At 41.7% G+C, this 24,941-nt stretch overlaps 1 long non-coding RNA gene across 1 annotated transcript; it reads right to left on the bottom strand.

The window, feature by feature from the left end:
* Positions 1 to 485: 485 nt before the first annotated feature.
* On the bottom strand, positions 486 to 23,125 carry LOC147449688 (uncharacterized). Its single transcript, XR_015189453.1, has 3 exons — positions 22,842 to 23,125; positions 22,001 to 22,670; positions 486 to 1,499 (listed from the first exon to the last, which is right to left on the bottom strand). It is a non-coding gene; the product is annotated as an uncharacterized LOC147449688 (long non-coding RNA).
* Positions 23,126 to 24,941: the final 1,816 nt, after the last annotated feature.

Below are 24,941 nucleotides of genomic sequence, written 5' to 3'. Positions count from 1 at the left end.
GGTTTGCAATGGGTGGAATCTATCCAATCTAAGACTAAGATTGAATGTGTGTAGAAGAATGGTCGAGATACCCATCTGAGGTTGTCACGTGCTCACGTGCTTGTTTACTCACAATCTTCTATACTTGTACTTCCGTCGACCCTTGCTTGCTCCACTATTCTCCAAGCACTGCTATTGACGGTGACGCTCCCATTGTCAAATATTATATGGATATTCTAAGCTATTGTAGCAAGCGCTATTGAATCTATATTGTTGGGGCTAAAATGCCAATATTGCACTACTTGCTCCACAACACATAGCGGGGCCAGAACCAAATGGATCTCCTCACCAAGCTCTTGAGGCTCTCAATTATGAGCTCCACCTCCTATGTCCTAGCCGCAACCTCTGGCTCTAATACCACATGTAGGGCAAAGCTATGGTGGTGATAGCGCATAGAAGACGTGGAGAAAGGAGGGAGAGCAAAAGATAAGATTGGACACAAAACAGACACACAAAAATAGGAGTTTCAATTAGGTTTTCCTTATGCCTTTATAGGCATTACAACATGTTCACACCATGTGAGATTGCCCAAGTTTGGGCTGACCGCAACAGTAAAGAGGCAGACTAAAAACCTATTCGATTCGCAAACAACAAAAGGGGCCTTAGCTAGGATTCAATCACAATAAGATCCTCCCTCTCATCAATAACTATCTCTTCCCTCTTTATTTTTTGTTCCCTCTTTTTATCCTCCTACAACTGCTCTTTAGTGACATCCTCAACCCCCACTTCAAGCTCCTTGGGCTTTCTCCATGGAGGAATGTTGAGGATGTTGTAGGTCTTCATATCATTCATAGACATAGGTTCCAACATTTTGTTGAATCTATACCTGAGTCTCCTCAATATTATTAAGTCCTTATCCATTAGTTAGTGTCACTCCATGAGCATGGGTTGCACATATGTAGGCATCTTGGAAGAGCTCAATGAGGAAATCTGCAGCAACCTCCCGAATACAAGCAAGGACTCTCCTTGTCCATCTCATATCAATCTTGCATTCCTCTATAACCTCCCTGCAAAGCTCTGAAGAGGTAATCTTGGGAAAGCCAAGTTGAGAACCTTCATGGTCTTGAGATTTCTCTAAGGCATCTTACACCCTGGCTGAACTTCCTTTTGGTAACAAGACGCTTGAGTTGCATAGAAGATTTTCTATTGTGAGGCTTCTTTTGACCTTCATGTTGTGTGGAAGGCTTCTCATCATGAACTAGAGGGGGTGTAGGAGGCTTTTCGTTCTTCATTGGAGAAGGATTTTGATCCTTGGCTTTAGGAGGCTTCTTTTTCTTATCCGGAGGAGATGGATTTGGAGGTGGCTTTTTGCTTAGAGGTTGTCTCTTGCCTTTTCCACTTGGTGTCTTCTTATTCTAGGCTTGCTTTTGTTGTTTTTCAAACTCTTCTTTGGAAAAATTCTTTGCTCTCTGCTTTGTTCTTGTCAAGCTCTAGCCATAATAACCACAATTGAAAGAAACCTACATTGATTCACAAAATAAATTTGATGCACACTCACATGTTCTCTCTCTCTCTCTCTCTCTCTCTCTCTCTCTCTCTCTCTCTCTCTCTCTCTCTCTCTCTCTCTCTCTCTCTCTCTCTCTCTCTCTCTCTCTCTCAACCCCGCCCCCCCTTCACTCTCCTTCTCTCCCCCCCCCCTCCCCTAGGGGTTCACCCCCTAGCGTCTCTTTTATATCTGATATAGACTAATCATTTTAAAAACATAAAAATATTTTAAACGTAGTTAAGGATGCACTGATATTTTGAACCCTTTAGCATTTTTTTAATAGATATTCTAGTATCTTAATCAAAAAATTATGCCTTGGGTTCACCCCGTATGCAATTTTAGAGTAGCCCTTCCTTGAATTTTGTTCACAGGGTGAACCCCTTTGGGGTCACCCCTAACATATTTTGTCTTGATTCAAGACTATATTGTGAATGCAATCCTTGGACCTGGAGAGAGAGAGAGAGAGAGAGAGAGAGAGAGAGAGAGAGAGAGAGAGAGAGAGAGAGAGAGAGAGAGAGAGAGAGAGAGTTTGTGTGTGTGATCATGTGGTAGACTACGAGGGTACCATGAGCTATCCTATGAGGGCTCTATCGTATGACGGGACCTTTAAGGTACCAAGTGTACAATGACATCACCTCGTTTTCACTCCTTTTCTATACCTACAAAAAGATAGCACAAGTAAATAAACAAACCAATTAGGTAACAAAGGGATTAATAGGCAAGTGAATTACCTCTCAAACATTTACTTGAAAGCAAAATGTTGTGGGCAATTCAACCTCATTATTTTGGAGGTTCAATCTCAATTGTTGCGCCTGCACATGCTCCTTATGTAACCACACATCAATGTCTTGTATGGGGTTCTTAATGAAATCCTCCATGGGGTGGTGAGCTACCCACCAGCATAGTGCTCTCTTCTATAGTAGAATGTCATATTGGAATTTTGTGTACATATCATGTATTTGCAAGCAATTGAGTTTGCTTGCACACTGCAAATGATCCCATGCACCGTTTTGGTATTCCAACCCTCATCCACAAATTCAAGTACATTCTCTAAATCTAAGGCCTTCACCGAAAACATTACTTTAGATATTCTAACTTCAACATTTGAAAACAGATCAACAGAGACTACAATTGGTATGCCTATTATAATCCTACTTTGCTTGCTTGCTTTTATGGACCTCACAAGTAGCTCTCACTTGTGCGCTCGAGCTTGGGAGTGGCCATTCTCCGCTCTTAAAATCAAGTAGGGGAAGCCTAATTGTGGTTTCAAAATTTTTTCCCTTTTTGGGTGGAACTCAATAATGATCAAAGAACAATATCTCATTCTCTGCTCGTGAACTAGTCTCCCCCCTATAGAGTTCTTCATTGATTAAATTCATGATATACATCCAAGATATTCATAAAAAATTCCACTCAATGCCATTCCACAATGGTTGAGGGGTACACATCTGTGCAAGAAAGAGACTTATCCAAAATGCAATCAACTTACAGTTAGGGATTTAGAGGTTAGGAACTTATAGTTTGGTCTATGCAGTGGTAGGGAGGAGTTCTCTCAATCAATATGAAGTCCTTTATGCATGTAGACATCTTGCACAAGCACTTCCTTGATTCTTATTTCTTCTGACCAAAGTTGATGTCCCTCACTATGCCCTTCAAACTTGTCAAGTGTGTTTGTTTTGTGGTGTATTGTATCCTCTTGCGCTATTGCATCAATATCCACATTCTTTGTGTATGGATTTTGGAATCCAATTCTCAACTTTGTGAGTGTTGATATAAATGATTATGGATTCAAATGAAGTACTTAGTCACTTTGATCGAGAAGGCCCCTCCATGGAGAAGAATATGTAGAGATGAAGAAGAATATGCAGAGAGGAAGAATCAAAGATGAAGAAGAATATGCATAAGTAGGGAAGAAATGGCAAGAAAAAGTGAGAAAGTGACGCGAGAAAATCCAAACGTTGTCTAATGATAGTGAAAATTAAATGCTTGAAATTGAAAAGAGTTGAAAGTTAGGAAGTGACATGAGCAAATCCAAACGTTATTTAATGATAGTCAATAATATGCTTGGATTTTGTGGGTCCTTTTAAGCATGTTGCATGGCAAAGCAGCAATGTTTATTTAGTTGTAGCCACCAATTATTGCATGAAGTGGGTAGAGACTAAAGCTTTGAAGACTTCCAGTTAATGTGGCCAAATTCCTCTATGAAAACATCATCACCTGGTTTGGCCACCCAAATGAGCTGGTGAGCAACTAGGTGACAAAATTCTTGAATCATGTGGCATGAGAGCTGATGAAAACAAATATGGTTGTGCATAGGAAGTCCATAGTTTACTATCCTCAAGTAAATGGGCAAGCAGAGTCCACTATCAAAATTTTGCAAAACATTTTGAAGAAGATCGTGGAGCAACATCGACATGATTGGGAACAAAAACTACATTTGGCGCTATGGGCCTTTTGAACAACCTACAAGACAACATCTAGTCACAACACATTTTGGCTAGTTTATGGCATAAATGTCCTCATGCCTATGGAATTTGTGGTGACAATTTTATAGAGTGTCGTTAATAAGCCTTTGCCGATGGTAGACTCATAGAGATGTCAAATTGAAGGACTCTTGAATTTTATAGAGTGTTGTTAATAAGCGTTTGCTGATGGCAGACTCACAGAGATGTCAAATTGAAGGACTCTTGAAGTTAGAAATTTATAGGCTACATGCATAAGTCATCAATGACATAGTTCAACTCCACCATAAGAAGTTCATAGATCGGCATTCAAACATAAGGGCTTTGAAGGAGAATATGCCGGTACTCCTTTTTAGCACACGTAGTAGATCAATGCGTGACAAGCTAGCTTTGTAATGGATAGGGCCATACTAGATTGAGGAAGTGATTGTCAATAACACCTTTTACTTGCAGCAACTAGATAATGCGGTTTTGTCAAAGCCTATGAATGGCTATTGGCTTCACCCGTATGTCACCATGATGAAATCCCCACCAAAGCCGAATGCATAAGTGATAGTTGTCATCAATTGGCTAGAGCCAACTGGACGTGAGATGGGGGACTTGAGACTATTACATTTTCCAAGTACAAGTGGATGTCTCATTGAAGATCCATGTATGCATGTTGATCACTTGCCATATATTTGGCTTGAATGTGCCTAATACAAAATCATTTTTGTGCTTGATTAAGAGCCATCATGCACTACCCTCATCTATAAATGTGATTACTACACCTCCCTGTTCATGTACATGCCATACGTGAGGACTTGTGATTGTTTCCTCGGCTGATCACACCATAGCCTCCTGAGGGTTGGGGAAAAAGAGGTTTACATCACTCTAGAGCACATGCCTCAGTGTTTGCAGTTTCCTCTCGATGGGCTCTACAAGAAAATAGAGATGTCAAAGATCACTAATGCCAAAGTGGAAGACTACTTCACACACAAGTAATTGGGTGAGTATTACACTCGCCATGCAAAGGCTACAGGGTTCATGAATCTTTTTGAATGTCTATCAAGTTGTCGGATGGACCAGAGTATTGCATGAGAAGCCAAGGCTATTGAGGATTATGATTGCAAATCCAAGAGGAAACCAATGCATTTTAGCCAGATCATCACAATTTGATTTTAGATAATGACGTGCCGATTGGGATGCCAAGCTTGTCTAGAATTGTTGTGCAAAAGACGTTGCTATAACTTCCTACTCCCTCTGCAACAACATTGAACAAGGAAAAAGAATTTGCGATACCCATTGATGTGGATGTGCTGGAGATCGAAATCTAACCCAACCCCACATGCTCTCACATCAACCCCCTGTCATGATCCCCTCCACTAAGGCTACCACTGTTGTGTCGATGCTGATGAACTTCAAACCCACCACGTAATTTAGCAGGTGAGAGCCTACCTCCAAATGGTAGAAGAAAATTGCCAATGACTTTGTGGTGAAGGCCAACATGGCCAATCTATAAGCCACGGCTTGGCCTGCTTCTTGCCAATCTTAGGTTACCTTTTCTAGGGATTGTACACAAACTATTACTCCCACTACTATAACTGCAAGTGTTTCTCTTACTTAGAATCAAGTTAGTAATATTAGTCATACCCTTGCCATCTCTCAAATTGTCGTGCTAGTATCTGTGAGATCCCCAACCCAAACCATTGGGGCGACTTTGATAGATAGACTTTCCTTCACTCCCAATGTCGTTGATGACACCTCGTTTCTATATAGATAGCAAGGATACGAGCAACAAAGGAGAGAAAGTCCCTATCCTATATAGGTGTGGTCTACTTGGCCATACTCCACATGTCTGGTTGGTAACCCGAAGGTTATGATGGAGCTAGAAAATTGGATTATTCTAACAGGTACTTGCCTTAACTTATAGATTGACGCCTTTTTTTCCATGTTTAAGAAGCATGGCCGTCTTCCACAAGTAATAGCTAGCCTTGAATCTAACTCCTAATCCAATTATCTTTTATGCATCATATACTTGTGAAAAGTACCCGACTAATCGGTCCACCCGTCCATAGGTTGGTGCCGTCAAGGCTTCCATCCTCCCACTTTCCACACCACACTCACCCATCATCTTGTTATCTAATTACTACCACACTGTATCACATACACAAGCATTGTTCTTTGATTATTTATGACATAGTGTTCATTAAAAAAGCCCTTCAAACATCACCCATACAATGATCAATCAATTTCTAGAAATTCAGTTCCTAGCATGAACAATGACTTCAATTCAAGACTCTTGCCGCTAACCACAAACTTTCCCTTGCTTAACTAGTAGAGCCTTTGCAAAGGGTTTTATTTTGCTAACCGCGAAGTCCAAAACTTCTCACTACCCGCGAGGCATCTCGCTAACCGTGAGGCATCCCGCTACCTGCGAGGCATCCCGCTATCCGTGAGGTTCCTTCAACATACAATGAACGACTTTCTCTTCATACAAATCTTCAAACAGAATCAAGCAATTTCTATTGCTAAATCAAACAGTATTCATCAACAATTCCTTTCTTTCTCTACAAGACCACATGCTTGTTTCGTGTGATATAATCACCTTCTTTGGACAGTTTATAGGTAATTCTAGGCTTACACACTAAGTCAATATGCATAATGATGCATAATTATGAACATAGTTACCGGATTAATGATAGGTCAAATTGCAACTCGCATTGGAAGATTATCATTCATAGCTTCTCCTAACATCGACACCTCTAGTTGGACGTTGATTTGCGCAAGAGGCGCTTCCTTGTGCACCTTCTTCGACGGTGGGATGATAGGAGCTTTGTTGGAGCTTTGTGATACTTTGGAGCCATCGTTGATTAGTGGGTGTGTATGAGAGCAAAACGAGAATTGGGATTAGCAACCTTCACGATGAATCTTCTTAATCGCCACTTTGTAAGAGAGTGTGAGGAGAAGAGATATGGACAAGAAGCGTGCGTAGAGAAGAAGAGCGTCTCCACCATGGAAGAGAAGAGATTCTTCTTCTTCTTCTTGCCAAGAGAGTAAGAGAACTCAATAACCAAGGGACAAGGCGCGGAGATGGTGATGGAGATGGAGATGGATAGGTTGAGAGAGAGAGAGAGAGAGAGAGAGAGAGAGAGAGAGAGAGAGAGAGAGAGAGAGAGAGAGAGAGAGAGAGAGAGAGAGAGAGAGAGAGAGAGGAGTTGCCGAGAGAGACATAAGAGGACTCGTAAATCCGAGGGACAAGCATGAAGGTGGAGATGGAGAGCTTGGGGGGGAGAGAGAGAGAGAGCTCTTCAAGAGGGTTTTTGCCTCTTCAGAGGGGGTTTTGCCCCCTCTGAAGGAGGGGGTTTTGCCCCCTCTGAAGGAACTTGTATTAATATGAAACTTGGTTGCAAGCCCTTTTGGCGATGAGGCATAGGAAGCTTCTGTCCTTAAATGAAATGAGAGAGAGAAGAAGCTAGGTTTCCCTCTCAAGCCCCATTGTCACTCGTAGGTGGTAGCAGTGGAAAACTTGAATTGACATGAAATGAGAGAGAGAGAGAAGAAGCTAGGTTTCCCTCTCAAGCCCCATTGTCACTCGTAGGTGATAGGGACACTATGGAGAGAGAAGGGAATTCCTAAAGCAATGATAATTAGGAAGCTTTCTAGGCCTAATTGGCTTAGATTGATGTAATTAAGCCGTATGGATCAGCCTAATTGTCCTAAGATAAGACCTATGAGTGCCTTGAGAGGCTTGGAGCCCTCTCACTTGCTTGCTCTTACTAGAAATCATGAGAGATTTCATCAGAGTTTGGTTCCTTGGGCACTCTATGTGTCAAATGAGGCTTGAGGACTACTTAAATAGAGCTTGGGGGTGCATAGAGGCTCTCACAGAGCTAAAGCAATGACTCTGGGCTCTGTGACCACACTTTCAGCCCTAAAGTGGCATGCAAGCCTCACACAGCAGATTCATTGAACCTGGCCAGTTTCCAGTGAGACGAAGTGGGCAAAGGGGAGCCATAGGTGGTTGTGGACTGAATAGATGGTGCAGGAGATCTCCCATTTTTGAATTTGCTCTAGGCCCCTGTTTTCAGCCTTCAACCCTCACCCACAACTTTTCTGCCCCCATCTTGGCCCTAGTTCCCTTACTAAACCCATTTACAACCGCATTTTGGAAGTAAATTGACCATTCCGGACACATTTGAACCTTGTTTGAGATTTTTTAAATTTCCCCTTGATCTTGGAATGATTCCCTAGGCTCTTTTGAACTCCCAACTTCCATCTTGGCCTTGCAGCACTTTAAAACCGTGATTCTAGCCTCATTGAAGCTTTTGTCATTTAGATTTCGTGGTGATGAATATGACTAGAGTGATCAGTTCTAGTAATATTTGTTTATGGTAAAGCTAAGCATTTCATCAAATATTAAATTTGATGCCATTACCCTCTTTTTAAAATCATAGTTGTCCTCAACTATGTGTCTATTTTAAGAACAAGGAAGCCCATCTGTGCTGGTTGGATCCACATTATAGCACTGTCCTTCCCATACTAGATGGCGAGACTAGTAGGCGTTTAGGAGACACAGTCATCGCTAAACTGACCTTGAACATGTATCCATTGCTATCTTTTTAAACATTTTATAGCATGTCCTTCCTTATGGGGTGACAAACCCATAAGTGCTTAGGAGATACAATCATCGCTAAGTTGACCATGGTTGACATAGTGTACACTGAAAACTTAATGCATGCAAACATAAAAACATAAAGAATAAAATGTACTAACCTTTTATTTATCGCGCAAATTATACATAGGTTTATACTCTTGAAGAAGAGTTAAAGACTATTTGAGTTGTGACTCTTGCATCTAGCATGCATCCTCATTTGGATAGTTAGCAAACTTAACCAGGTATCTTCATAAAACTTTGCCTATCCTTAAGACCTTATCTTCATGCTTAAGGATCCTTTCAAGCCTGAGGATTTCAACCTGCTCATGAAATTCTGGTGTATCATCTTTGATTGGGAGAGATGGTGGCGTTCCCTTATAGGGTTTGAGCAAGCTCACATGAAAAGCATTATGTATATGCCAATGCTCAGGCAACTTTAACCAAAAAGAGGTTGGATTAATGCTTTGCAAGATCTGGAATGGTCCATAATATCTATTGGCCAACTTTGCATAAAATTTTTGGGGACCAATAGTATATCCTTGCCAATCTTTTCCAGTTCTATACTTGAGCCAAGCTTTGGAAAGTTTAAACAAAATCCAATAATCTTGCTTTAAATCAAGACGGTGACGATGCTTATTGGCTGCTTCTTTTTGTTTCATTTGTGTCATTTGAGGTGCTTCCTTTACCTTGGTAAAGGTTTGACGCACATCACGCACATACTCATCTGTAGCAAAAATGTTATCCTTAGTCTGTAGAATGGGAGGAAACTTTGAATAACCCTCAATTATTTCAAAGGGGGTTTTACCTGTAGAAGCATGCATCATATTATTATAGGCATACTCTACTAATGGTAAATACTTCTTCTACTGATTCCTTTGATCTTCTGCATTAACATAACATTTAAGTAGATCGAGAATAGTGGAATTCACAATTTTTCACTCTGCCCATCCGTTTGAGGGTGATAAGTATAAGAGAAGTTGAGCTTTATTTCCACATTCTATGCTAGATTGCGCCAAAATAGACCAGTCATCCTTGCATCCCTATTTGAAATGATACTTTTGGAGAATCCATGATACTTGAAGATATGGGACATAAATAAACTGGCCATATGAGGTGCCTTGATAGTCAATTCTTGTTTACTGTCAATTTTTACTGCAACATGGAGGCTAAGTGGTATACGTGGGCCCATTTTATAAACCAAGTTGAGGGTTCGTGTCTATTCTTGTACTAGTTCGTTCATGCATGTCTATTTTTTTGATCGAAATTCTATTCCAGCTTTGTCAGTCTGCAAGGAAAGATTGCAAAATTTTTGCCTCTTCATTATCATAGCCTTGTGAAGTAGAAACTATAGGCAAAATTCAAAATCTTCATTTGGAAGAAGAAAGCAGCATTTCATGCCATAAGACTAGGCCCCTTACCCTGGTGATGTTGGATTCTTCAATAGCAATTGATCAAGGAGTTGCCCACAATTGTGATTCCACCTCTTCACAACATGATTGGTCTTGATGGCAATGCCAACCAATTAGCTTCATTCAGTCCCATTGGCAACAAATGATTATGGCTATGAATGATGCAACTCTTTCAACAAGTCATCATTAACTCAGGTCCAACTGAGCATTCACAACAACAATATCTTGAACCCTTTTGAATTCTTGCGGACTTGCCGGCCACTGGAACTACCAACATACGTCGCAGACAGGGGCACACCTGCACACCTAGCTTTGTTTAAACTTTGGGCTTATTACTTGTAGGCACCTGATCCCAAAGATGACCATACTCAAGCCCGAACACTCTCATTCCAACTTGTGCTTGGCCTTCCAACACATTATAATGTAGGCATGGTGCTTGATCTGCAAGATGACTGGCAAATCAAACTTCCACAAGAAGATTTAGACATTTTCTCATGTAGGAAAATGGAATCTTTCTCACTATATTTCATACAGTGCATAACATAATGCGCTTCAGCTCGGGAGGCACCGCATACCTAGCTATGTGCGATTGGGGGTACACATTTTCTCATTTAGGAAAATGGAGCCTTTCTCACTATATTTCATACAATGCATAACACAATGCGCTTCAGCTCGGGAGGCACCAAATACCTAGCTATGTGCAATTGGGGGTAGGGACCACCGACCTGCCGCCACTAGGCCGGCGATCACCTACCCCCAACCGCACCTAGCTAGAAATGCGGTGCCTCCCTCATTAGAAGCTCATGATGTTGTGGTAAGTCACAATGTGGGCATTATTGTGAGAATTTGTCCAAACTTCGTGTGTTAATTTCATACTTCATGTGAGAATTGCTTGACACAAGAATTGCTAATTGTATGCATTAAATGTTGTGGGTGATATCGATAGAAAAGACTTGTCCTCTTGTAAGTCACTCAAATCCAAGCTATTTTGATTCCCGACGTCAATGTCAAGATTCTGTCCTGAGTATGTCTTGTATGTTTGCACAATAGGCAGAATCAGTGTGAGATTCACTGTTGTTTTTGCTTTGTTGAATGAAAAGAAGGGAAGTGGGGGGGGGGGGGGGGGTTGTTAACCCTTTTGTGTAGGTTGCCTGTCTGTGTGTCTCTACTTGTGCATGCTTGAGCAGAGTAGGTTGGGGATGATCTCGTCGCTGGGCCTCATGGACTTTTGAGCGCACGTGAGAAGGAGCTCTTTGCTGTAGGTTTTGAGTAGCTTGTGCAGGGCAAGCACTCTTTGTGCTCGCAATTGAGTAGGTGCTCGATAGATTGAGCAGGGTGGTGTTTGACAGCGCGATGGGTACTGCGTGAGCAGGCGACGCCCCCGGCTATGAAGGGGGAGTTGTTTCTGTTCATGTGGGCTCTCATGGAATTTGGCAAAGATTCGAGCTAATGGAGCATGTGCGAGTATGAATCTTCCATGTTGGTGCATAAAAAGCTTAAATCAGGCTCGAGCAATTGGATGCAATCAAATGGGCCATCAAATAGAATGGCTTGCAATGGTGCATTTCAGTCTGTAGACGACCTAGAGATTTCTTTTCTATGGCTTTGGTTGGTTCCAATGCATGCTTGTAGGGAGCTTGCACAAGCATGGTGTTGTAGTTTGCGGTAGCTCTTGATTTTATGAAGCTTTCTCCTTCTATTTCTTACAACGCCAATAGTCTCCAATGCTTTTTACATTTTTTCTAGAATTTAATTTGGGTCTTCATATCGTTATCTTCTTGAGGCACCCATGATATAAACTTGCTTAAGCATCAACGTATATATATGCACTAGTACGGCCGGCCGTCTTCGGCGGCCTCTCTCTCTCCCCCCCTCTCTCCCTCTTTATCGTTTGCAAAGGGGCTTGTTTTTGTTTTGGACTTTAGCTTTCAGGTCGCAGATTGCGACACGTGTAAAGGGCTCCCCCTTCTGCCATATTATGTTAGTAGATATATAGTCTTGTTAGTACACACCTTGTCTACCCTCAGCACTAAAGGGTACAAGGTCTTAAATGAAGCCTCTATCGTGAGAACGATGGTGCACGAGTCCACACACACATCTCAAGGCACGTCCGATTGTTCGATTTACGAAAAAGTAAACTCAGACAAAAAAAGTAAACTAAGACACGGACAGTGACATCCAAGTTTACTTTAACATGCATAGGTGTCCCATGGTATTCATTATGCATGCACGAGCATAGTGGATAGGCTGTGAGAGTGTGGAAGCATGGTGAAACTTGGGCGGGCATCGTCGACTCCCATTTGTGTGAGTCCTCCATTCACCTCGAGATTCTCACCATGGATCACATGCCGTTGATTCCACCATAGGGGATCCCGTGCCCTTTAGTGATGAGGCTTGCCTACATCTCTTTGTTTCCTCTTACTTTGGGTGCCTTTTTTTCATTTGGGATTCTTACGATGTATGTCCACATTCTTACCTTAAGTTACAAGAATTAAGAAATGAAATTCTACATGCCATATGCTCTAAGGTTCGTTTCTTTTTATTTCCCTTGCAGTGCGTTATTTTCTAAATTCACTTGCTACACTCCTTATTCTCTCTTCTTTTTGTCTTGTCTTGCATCTTGTCTTTGAAACGGTTTTAAAAAAAATGCTATGATGAGCTTGATTTGAATTAATCACCATAAATTACGAAGCAGCCTTGGCATATCCTTTGCACAGGGAAACACAACAAGGACATCCGACATCCTCTACTGCTTCCTTCTGCTAAGCATATGCCACCAGCAAGTATCTAACACCAAAGTAGCATCTAGAGACTCATTTAAAAAAAAAAAAATAGCTCATTCTTGGAATGCCAGAGGGCTCTCAACATGGTTGCTCTTACTATACAAATATCCATTCGGAGGTCCTCACTTTCTGGGCTTCTATATCCCATGGCAAGGTCCCGCCTAAAGAAGGGAGTGCCCAAATGTGGATACATCCACTTATAGATTTTGCTCGTGAAAACTCTGATGATAGGGCAATCCCAGAATAGGTGCGGGAGTGTCTCATTTAGGTACTTGCATCTGACACAAGTACCATCGCCTAAGCCTCTCGCTTTGCCTTATCCTCGGTTGGCAAGAACCCAAAAAGCACTTTCCAAAGAAAAACCTTGTCCCTTTCTTCACTTCTGGCCTTCCAAATACTTTCGACTACTTTGGCTCCATGTGCTTGCTGCCCACTTTTTGGACCAGATCTTGTTGAGGTGATCAACCCAATCCTTGGAAGAGCACAAATAGGAGACAAGGATTAGGTTCAAGAGTTTTTCCAAAAGCCTTCCAGTGAGGATCTCCTCCTGGAGAGAGAGATTGATGAGCAACTTTAACTACTCCACAGATTTTCAATCCCCTTTTTGATAGTCTGACAAAGACTCCAAGGTGCCAAGGCCTTTGTTGTTGAGATTCCTGGCTATTTCAATCCAACGGTTATTCAAGCCTAGACCTTCAACAATGGGTCCCCAAGGAGACCAATGACTCACCGTTCCTTTCCAGTACCTAGTGTCCCCCTTCCACAAGAATGTAGCAGCGGCTTTACAACATTTTTCAACAAACTTTCCAGTAAAACCACCTAATTGAACTCTTACACCGATGGGGGGCAAGCCTATTTTGAATGGTGAGGTTCATCCATGGACCGCCTTTAGACCTCATGTGGGCTTCCATAACCATTTTCCTTACCATACAAGCCCAGCTCTCTTTCGAAGTGGCAAGGGTGCGAAATAGTTTCTCACATATTTCTATATCATGAGTAATTGGGTCAAGGATGCATGAGCCGCCCTGTGCCTTTTATTTAGCAACTGCCATCCACTTTCCCCATTGCCATGGTCTATCTGTAGTGAGTTTGTTCCTCCACAAGAACTCCTTTATTGGCTTTAGGAAGGAATTCCACTTTTTTTTTGGGAAAGATATAGGAATGGTGACGCAAACGAGATGTATGGGATAAAGAAGGTGTTAATTATTATAGCCATGCAATGAAAAGGAGTCAGTATGAACTCCCAATGCTTCATTTTCTTTTTAATTCTTTTTAGAGTCCAATTGAAGGCTTGCTTGTGAGTAGTTCCTTCCCAGACAGGCACACCCAAGTGCCGGAAAATGTTACCTGTCTTAACAATCTCTCCAAACCATCATGAGAAATCAAAGTCATCATCCTCCGACAACGAGATAAGTCTTGATTTGTCGATGTTGCATTGAGACCCCGGCGCTATCGTTATTCACTTCTACTTAGCAACGAGTCATCTGTGAACATCTTGATGAGCAGTTGTTCACCATTTTGGATCTGAAGCCCCTTTAATCTCTCCTCTTACTATTGCTTGCTCCAACGGGGCTATTAAAGGGTGGGTGCAAGCTGCAAACCACAGCAATGCTAAAGGGCATCCCTGTCAAATGGATCACTTGACATCAAAGTAGCCAACTATTCTTGAGTTAAAGCAACTCTAAGGAGATCCCTTAACCAAGAATACTTAGCGCTTGAAAAATTTGTCACCCAAACCCCAAGTGCTACAATATTTCTTGCACAAATGACCAAGTTATTCTATCATCTGTCTTATCCATGTCCAAACTGCAGCAATATGCATTCTTGTTTTGTGAACTTGGCATATTCCATACCTATCATGGCCGCCAGGATGTTATCATATATTGATCGGCCTTTAATGAGTCCATGTTGATGGGGAGAGATGATTTCGGCTAACATAGGAACCATTCTTTTAGCTATAAGGTCAGCCAATACCTTGTACACCACCATCATCATTGTGATAGGTTTCTAGGGCTTTAGTTGCGAGCAGGCTACTTGCTTGGGGATGAGCTTAATTAACCCTTTCTTTACATCAGATTCAAGCATACCTCTGGTAAACGCTTTGTTGACCATATGCAAGAAAGAGGGGCTGAGAGAATTCTTGACAAAACTTCACCCTAATCCCATCCCATCCTAGTGATTTTTCTTTCCCCAGCTATTTGAGCGTCATCTAGCATTCCTCCAAGGTAAAGGGCCTCTCTAAGTATTTTTCCATGGCCTCCTTGATCATGGGAGAGGGAGAGTCCTCCTTTCCAATAACTTGACTGAGATTATCTAACATCACTTTTCCCATGTCATTAGGGTTAGTGATGCGTACTCCTTTGTTGTTAGTCAAGGAAGATATGGTAGTCTGTCGTTTTCTTAGCTTGATAGCTCTAAGCGATGTATTATTGTTAAACTCCTCAATATTTAAGCTCCTCTTCTTGGCCTGTAGCTTGAGGAGATTAGTCTCCTCCAGTTCTTTCCCATGCAAGGTCTGTATCACCCTGAGGACGGTTTATCCCTAGTTCTGGATTAATCTGGTACCTGGGTGGTGGAGCTGCACTAGCGTAAGGCCTTGGTGTGGGCTGAGCATACACTGGGTTGTTATATCTATGACAATAGTAACACTCATGTGTCTCATAATTGGTATATATTTTTTTCAATGTTACACCACTTGTTTGCTGGCCTTGCTATGGTAGGTTCTATTTGTCTTGGTACTCTCATTTGCGGTTGACGCTGAGGTTGCCTCATAGCTAGCTTCATTCGTTTCATGACATCTTCTGCTATGCCTTCAACAGAGTTTGGATGGTTTGACCTTCTCGTTTCACTTGATTTAACAGAGGAATTTTTTTATCCCATTTTGTGAGAAGATGTATTGCCAAAGATATCACAATTGTCATCTAAGTCAATAGCATCTAGTATACACTCGTTAAGAGTCCTATGATTCTTGCTATATAGGCTCACATGAAGAGTCTTGTTAGATAGACCTTCAAGGAATAATGAGACCAGTCTTTCTGGACTTGGGATCTCTCTCACAGGACATCTTGAGATGTATTGCCTCATTCTATTCGCACAATCTCTCACGGTTTCATGTGGTTTCTGTTTGAAGTTGTATATTTGAGCAACAGTGTTATGTTTGATTCCCAGTTTTGAGAAGGCCATTATGAAACCCTCTTCTACTTACTCAAACTTTGAGTACTTTTCTGGTTCTAATGTTTGAAACCAAGATAAGGCCTTCCCTTCCAAGGTCAAGCCAAATCCTTCATACTGGGTATAAAAGTCTACCACTTGTTCCGCCCTGAGTACTTGTTTAAACGATGCTAGGCGATCATAAGTATCGCCTGACCCATTATATTTCCGTACCCATTTTTGAAATTGTGATGGTCGTACCTTCCTTGAGCTCTCTTTTCTCACAGTAGTCCCTATGTGGTGCAAGCTGAATGGCATGTTCGACTCAACGGCTTACTCTTTGGAGGTTCCATCCAAGAGACAGTTCCTCTTGGTTCATGCCTCACTGATCCTTGTGGATTCATAATGTGTGAACCCGATCCTTCTTGACTAACATGAATCCTACGTGGGTCATTCGAGACTCTAGGTTTGGCTGTAGGAATTATATGTGACAGAGCAATGGTAATGGTGATGCCCTAAAGCGTATGCTTTGGCAAGCCTGCTCCCATTACAAGCTCAAACTCAACACTAGCCCTATCCACAAACTCTGCAGTAACTGGGTCTATTAATTCCTCTTTAATTTACAGAGTATTTGAGAGATTTTTTGAAAAAATCTATATGGATGACCTATGTGTTCACTCAATTATTCGGATGGAGCATGTAGAATGTTTAAAGAAAGTTTTTGAGAAGTGTAGGACTTACAAGATAAGCCTAAACTCTGAAAAGTGTGCTTTCATGGTTAGACAAGGAAAAATTTTGGAGCATATTTTCTCAAAAAATGGCATTTCAACGAATCTAGAGAAAATCAAAGTGATAGTGGAGCTTCCTAAGCCAATGCGAGGCAAGTGCAATCTTTTATGGGACACTGCGGCTATTATAGACGATTTATCTATATGTATGCAGTGATTGTAAAACTGATGTACGTTCTCATTACGATTTTCATTTGGACAGATGAATGTGAAATCTCGTTTCAGAAACTAAAAAAAGCTCTAACAAATGCACCAATCCTAAAAGCACCTGATTGGGAGAAAATCTTTCATGTGCATATAAATGCTTCCAGTTTTGCTATTGGTTGTATATTGGCTCAGCCGGGCAAGAAAAAAACTTGATTTCTCTATTTGCTATGCTAGTAGGCAATTGAATTCGGCAGAAAAGAATTATACAACCACGGAACGTGAAGGTCTAGGTATGATATATGCTGTAAATAAATTTCAGCATTATCTATTGGCAAATCAATTTGTGTTCTTTGTTGAAGATCAAGCCTTATTATACTTGGTGAATAAGCCATGCAACAATGGTCAAATAGTAAGATGGTTTCTTATCTTACTAGAATTTGACTTTACGGTGGCTGTAAAGAAGGGCACTACACATTAGAGAGCAGATCATTTGTCACGAATAATCAATGGAGAGGCTCTTGATGGTGTAAATGATGATTTGCCAGATGCCTATTTGTTTAATATTGAAATAGTTTCAAGATGGTATGAACGAATGATTCCTTTTCTTTCAATGGGAGTTTGGAATCAGGACTTACACCCAACAGAAACATCTAGTATAATTCATCAAACTTCTCGCTATCAACTTATAGAGCAGGTAGATTATATCGCCAAGGCAAAGTCCAAATCACGATTGTGTATAGATCCTAGTGACTATGAAGACTACATGCATAGTGCACATATTTCTATGGCGGGTCTTCATTTTTCCCTTGATCAAACAGTCAAGAATAGAAATATTAGGTGTATATTGGCCTACGATATATACGGATACGAACAATTTTATCAAATCATGTCAACAAAGGCCTCCCATACCCTTTGCTACCTTATTTCAAGTAACAATAGCACCCAAATGGAGTAAGTACATAGTTGACTATTTGACGACTCGTACATTACCCGAACATGCAAATCTGGCTCGATGCAAAGCCATTGAAATTGAAGCCCAAGAATATGTAATCATTGAAAACCAACTCTACAAAAGGGGCAAGGATCAACAATTGAGACTATGTGCAGCAAAACAAGAATATGTTCCTATCTTGCAGCAAGCTCATGCTGGGCAAGCTGATGGACATTTCTCAATTGAGACCACAGCTAAAACCATAATGATGTCAGGTCTTTGGTGGCCAACATTGTTTGGTGATGCTAAGGATTTTGTAAAACGATGTAATGAATGCCAAAGGGCAAAACAACCAATCAAAAGAGATAGCATGCCATTACGACCCATGATGGGAGTGAGAGCCTTTGCTAAGTGGGCAATTGATTTCGTTGGCCCGATAAAGCCACCCGCTTACAAAACTCATGCTCAATATATTATAGTGGCAACAGACTATTTACATGATTTTGCATATATGGATGTTGATGCCATAATGTACACATTGTGCATATATTTGTGAGCGGTTGCCATCACGTACACGTACCTTGCTAGGGCTCCAAGATATGGTGTTGCCGATATTTTGGGATTCTAAAAGAAGTACAATATGTTTTTGGAATATGTATATGTGTTTTGCATATGGTAGGATACTCATCTTGCCTAGAAAGGTTGATGCGGACATTCACTGCCCAAAAATAGTAACTAACATGCGTGGCGGTCATAAACGTGCAAATGATCATGAAAAGTGGAAAAATGATGATCTATACTAAATTTGAGATCAAGAGGAGATTTTCATAAATTGAGGGGTTTTTCCTGGGCTGTTTGGCCCTTTTATGCTAAAAATGGACTTTTTTAGGCGATAAATGCAGCTGGCATGCGTAAATATCATGGAAAGTAACCAAAAATAAAAATCTGATGCACAAACTTGAATTTTATCATGAAAGGAGTAATCCCACAAATCTAGGGATTTATCTGACTTTGTTTGGTATTTTTAAAAATAAAAATGGCATTTTTTGGCGTGAAAGGACTAAAATTTGATACCTCAATAATTTTGCAATGTAAGCAAGAAAGGGGCGTGCTTGCTTAACTTGCAAAAACCTACAAATCTCCCTTTTCATCAATTTTCACTCAATTGCCTCGCAGGAAGAGAACAGTGCTGTCCCACCTCGCTTGTTTCATGTTTTTGAGCTTATGAGGGTATGAATTTGAGCTTTCTGTCTTCAATTTCATGTGTGGGTGTGGTTAAAAGAGAGCTTAAGTCTCTTCAAAATCAGAACGAGGGTGAATTTTGATGGAGAAAGTTTTAGCTTTCCAATTTGCAAATTTATGTTATACGGGTAAAATTAGAGGCGTGGCCACTAGTTTTTGATGAAATAGAATTGATTTTTGTATAGGGTATGAGTGTGTGTGTGTGTGATTTGCACTTTATGGTTGAACATGAGGTGTTTCCTTTTGCTTTAAAATCAATGTATTTTTGTTTGTGAGTTCGTGATTTGTTTCACCTACTCATTCAAACAGCCTGTCTATCATCAAAAAGGGTATTTGCGGTTTGGTTACCACTTACGTCCACAAAAAATTGTAGCAATTCCATCATCATTGGAAATAGAATTTGTGATATTTTCTTCGCAAACACTCGTAGGGTGAGGCTACTTGGGAGTGATATTTTCTTTGCAAACACTCATAGGGTGAGACTAACTTGGGAGTGATTTGAGTGTTTGTGATTTGTTTCGCAAACTCTCACAGCCATAGGTTTTGCACCTTCCTAACTAAACAAGACTTTTCTTGACAACATAATTCTGGCTCTCTCAGCCACCTTAGCGCTATCTACATGCACTGCATCATCAAGACTACTTACTCATCACGTATGGATGTGTCATCATCGACATTGGGATGGCTACGTCCCTATCATCCATAGGTGGAATCCCATGTCCTGGCATCACCTCATCAACATCAAGCATGAGCATATCAAAGAACTCCATACCGTCCATCTTTGTGAAGTTGAAGCCCAAGAATAGGTTATCATTGGAAATCAGCTCTACAAAAGAGGCAAAGATCAACAATTGAGACTTTGTGCAACAGAAGAAGAATATGTTTCCATCTTGCACCAAGCTCACGCTGGGCAAGTCGATGGACATTTCTCAGCTAGAGACCACACCTAAATCCATAATGATGTCAGGTCTTTGGTGGCCAACATTGTTTGGTGATGCTAAGGAGTTTGCAAACGATGTAATGATTGCCAAAGGACGAATCCACCAACCAAAAGAGATAGCATGCCATTACGACCCATGATGCGACCGAGAGCTTTTGCTAAGTGGGGAATTGATTTTGTTGGCCCGATAAAGCCACCCGCTTATAAACCTCATGCTCAATATATCATAGTGACAACAGACTATCTAACCAAGTGGGTAGAAGCGAAAACGACAATAAAAATTGATACTCGCACCACTACCAAGTTCTTGTATGAATTTGTTTATACAAGATATGGGCTACCCATTGAAATAGTAAGTGATAGAGGAGCACATTTCGTCAATGCAACCATTGAATATCTTTTGGATGAATTCATGGTGATTCATAGAAAATCAGCTCCTTATCATCCTCAGGCCAAAGGTCAAGCGGAGAGCACCAATAAGATTTTGTGTGCTATCCTTACCAAAATAGTCAGCGAGTCCAAAGCTAATTGGAAAATAAATTGCATTCAACAATTTGGGCTTTATTGTGTTGCTTACAAAACAAGCATAGGAACTACACCCTTCAACATGGTGTATGGATTAGATGCCATTTTGCCCATGGAGTTTCTCATTCCAACATTGCGGGTTGCGAAGACCTTAACCTGGACTGTTTATCCAATAGGATTGACCAACTTGAAGAACTAGGAGAAACACGTGTTTGAGCACTAACGGACATGTATGCACTTAAACACTGACAAAAACAATTTCACGATCAAAAAATCATCTCCAAAGAATTTCAGGAAGGTGATTTGGTATTGGCTTACACTTTGAAACAACATAGTTCTAAGCTCACCAAGCGGGGTCAAGGTCCATACATAATTGATTCACTTTCCCCGAGTGGTGAATGGCAGTAACAATCTGGAATGTGAAGCTCTGGTAGATATAGGAGCATACATAAATACTATGCCGTACGGCATATTTAAAGCTATTTCTGACCTCACCTTGGTTACCCACATAGGTTTTCTGGCGTCCTTTGTCAATGAACATGCAAATTATATAGGCTATACTGATGTTCCTGTAATGATTCGTGACATTCCATGTGCGCATCGTTTTTATGTTATGGATGCTCACTTTGAATTGGAAACTGTGACATTAGGATAGCCTTGGCAAAGAAAGTATAAAGTGTATCCGGATTGGAGTAATGATCGCGTGTACTTCGCAATAAACAACAGGGTCACTTATCAAAACTTTCTCAAGAATGATGAACTTGATAAGGTCCCTATTGCCTTGAAGTATTCTCAGGCTGCAATAGCAACTTCTCCAGCCCAGGTTACACAAGAGTCTCTTCAAGTCCAATCCCAAGCCAAAACGACCTTCCAGCATGAAAAGCCAGAAGTGGTGACCAAAGTAACAATCAGGCCAAAGTTTGCCGACTCAACAGCCGCCTCACCATTAACTTCGGTAGAGTCATCAATACCACAACCAAGACGACAAGGTCCAGAATGCCCACAAGGCTCATTTGGAGACCTAGAACTACACAAGGTATATCTCATAGCCTACCGTAACCCAGCAAAAAATTACACAAAACCCTTGTCCGCAACGAGAACTTCTTCAAAGGTCAACCAAACTCTTGGGCACCGGTGCGTAAGGACCTGCTTCTTCTTACCAACCTCGGATTATATGGAAGCCCAAAAGTCCACCAACAGGTTCTCTCAACCAACGTACACCAAGGCTCTTACACAACTCCATGACAAAGCCCAACAATCAAAGCCGATCTACAAGCCCCACAACGCTATGTCTGGAAGCCGGTTCAGGTCAAACGAATCACTAAATCACAAGAAATAAAACCAACAGGTCACTGTAAAAATATCTGGGTACGCAAAGATCAACTACCGTTATCACAAGATGATCGTTCACCCTGTTTCGCACCCAAGGTGAAAAACACACAGCAAGTTTGGAAATGGGTACCAGAAATGGTGACGATTGCCTAGCCACAAGAGACTTCAACAAGATCTATACAATCTCAGCCGGCAGCTTCTACGGCCATAATTCATCCTCCAGCACCGCCACCAATGAAATCTACTCCAATAATCGAGGTAACACCCAAGCCAACTCTAATGCACAAAATAAATGCACCTCAGTTATTAGCAAAGCTTGACATAGGCTACGTCTCAAAGCTCTCAAACTTCAAGTTCAATTGTTTGGGGTTGAATCACTTTTAATCCCACGCACTAAACAACTTCCAAGGAAATCTCACAGTGCATGTCCTTGAGCACCTTGTTAGAGGCAGCAAAGGGGGCTGGAATGCTACTGTAAAAAGAGCATTAAGCCATCCACATAGTGTCTCGAGACACCGGATGCCGGAGGTTGAGGCAGGAGGATGGGTGGGGCACCAACTCCCAGCTGAAAATCAGGAGAAATAGTCCCATAAGCTTAAGTGAGAGTCCAATAGTCGGCACAGGCAGCAATGGTAGAACTCTGGAACCAAGGAGATGGGAACTCCGGTGATGAAGAAGAGGGCAGTTGCTAAATAAGTGCCAAGGAATGGGGCCGAAGTCAAGGGGCCAGCGTAGGCAGCAAGTGAAGTCTTCATGAGGCCAAGGAGGTTGTGCTCCAGCTGGGAAAGGAGAAGACCAAGCTGAACAAGACCAAAAAACACAAGGTGTATGAACCTCCTACTGAAAAACGCTGGGCATCCAATGTTGACAACGCTGGAGCAGCAAAAAACCCAAGCAGAGGAGAGTGGCTTGAGGGTAGGCACTGGGGATTGAGAAGAGGAGCGCTGGATAGTGAGGCAAAAAAAACGCACCTGAGCACCCAAAAAACGTTGGTGTAGAAAAAACGCAGGTGGGGCAGCCAATATTCTTCGTGATAGAAAGCTCCTCAAGGTGATGGTGATGGTGATGGCAGACCTGCAAAGAAACTCTGCTTTGATACCATGTCAGAGTGGGCAGCGGAAGATGAGAGGAAAAGACATGAGAGTAAGACACATAGAGAGAAGAGAGAGAGGAGTGACATAGATGGGAAAGGCCGGCAAGCATGATAACTCCAGTGGCATAACTCTGCAATGACAAGACAAGAGAGAATGTGGAGCCCCCACCCTATATATATATGGGTGTAGGGGGTAGGTCGGGCAACCCAAGCAAAATCCCACGACCAAACACATATCCCCACGTGGAAAAACCTAAAAAGGGGCCAAAAGGACCAGAAAAGTTCTCGCCGGGGGCTAAATGCTGGTAAAGCCCTAAAAGTGTGCCTGACGTCCCCATCATGTAGGTGAACGGGTGGCCAACTCACAACCAAGGGCCAGTGCACGTGAATGGTGAGAAGCTTGTAAGCAAGGTGCGAAGCATCTGGTGATGAGAATCTAACACCTCATCCCTGTCTTTGTGGGTTTTGTAATTTTTCAACCAGTGGCTAATTCCCCATTCCGTCGTTCTCCCCCTCTCTCTGTCATAGCCCACTTGCCTGGGGATCATTTTTCACATATGTAAGTTGCATCATGTAGCACAAACAAACCTTTTGAATGCCATAACTTTCTAGCCATAGACAGTAGTAGCAATGCCCTGTGGCTTCCTTTGTCCACCACGGTTATTAATTGACACCAACATGAGCCTCTCTTTCCTTTAATGAACTTGCTTGCCTCTTTGAGCTAATCAACATTCCATTGTACTCTCTATGTTTCTTACATTCTTTTTTTCAAGCATGTTCAAGGTGCTATGGTAGGTTGTTGGTTAGTGAGAGTAGTATTAATTGTCTCTTTCACACAACTCTTGTGGTTTAAACCTGGAGATTTCTTTAGTTGCCCTACCTCCTGGTAGCCCTTATTTGATCGCATATTATTAGATGTTTTGCTAGTTTAGCCTACACTCTATCATTATAATTTTTTTTAAAGCTCTTACTTGATATGGTGCTAGAGGTTGTGCTTACCAAAAGTTCGTTGGGTTGCCTACTACCATACGTTTGCCGATTCGGCATTCATCTCGAGTCATGATGGAGTTGATTGTCTGTGCAGGTCCATCTTATCTGCTAAGTTCCTTGCTTCAAATTAATTCTCCTATTCACAATCTTTTTTTTGGCATTACTCTATCAACTAGGTAGAGACATGGTGTCTAAGGTCAAGTATCAATCCTCTCATGTCAATTTGGAGCATCGTGAAATACCTTTAAATTCCAATCGAAAACCTCTAGTTTTTCCATTTAAACATTTTCCGATTACTTCAAAAAAAAGTTCTAGCCCTAGATAGTCTTGGTGTCAAGTCATGTCTTTTTCTCTCTCTCTTCCTCCCTCTCCCTCTCCCCCTCTCCCCCCCCCCCCCCCCCCCCCCCCCCCCCCCCCCTCTCTCTCCCACACACATTAGTAGGGTTGGGCTAGAGAGAGAGAGAGAGAGAGAGAGAGAGAGAGGGAGAGAGAGAGAGCTCTTGGACTTGCATGGTGGTAGTGGGAATGTGCAATGGTGATCGATGGGTGCAAAAGGCACTGGTGCCTTGTGTAGGAACCTTGCATCTTGTTGTGTGTGTGTGTGTGTGTGTGTTTGTGTGAATCTCTCTCTCTCTCTCTCTCTCTCTCTCTCTCTCTCTCTCTCTCTCTCTCTAATTATAGTGTACAATTTTTTTGTAGTACTCACTATATTGGGTTGAAGACATCACGACCTCCACGTCAATGGACTCCATCGTCTTTGGATAGACTAATAATCTATGTGTTCATGTATTCCCTATAGCAAGTCAAGGAGATTAGTGTATCTTTGTCTCTCTATCATAAAAGTTGTTAAAACTAAATGGGCACTCAAAGAATAATTGTAGCCCCATCAATGTTGGTACGAGGGTTACCAAATGGCGAGCGAATATTTTGAATCGAGGAAGAAACTGAGCGAGTCTTTCCAAACATCAAGCTAACAGAGAGAGAGAGA

The sequence above is a fragment of the Adiantum capillus-veneris genome, chromosome 10 (genome assembly GCF_014529385.1).
Source record: "Adiantum capillus-veneris isolate H3 chromosome 10, ASM1452938v2, whole genome shotgun sequence".
In the NCBI taxonomy this organism is placed as follows: domain Eukaryota; kingdom Viridiplantae; phylum Streptophyta; class Polypodiopsida; order Polypodiales; family Pteridaceae; genus Adiantum; species Adiantum capillus-veneris.
Note: the sequence above shows the minus strand (reverse complement) of the source record. Positions and strands in the feature narration are given on the sequence as shown.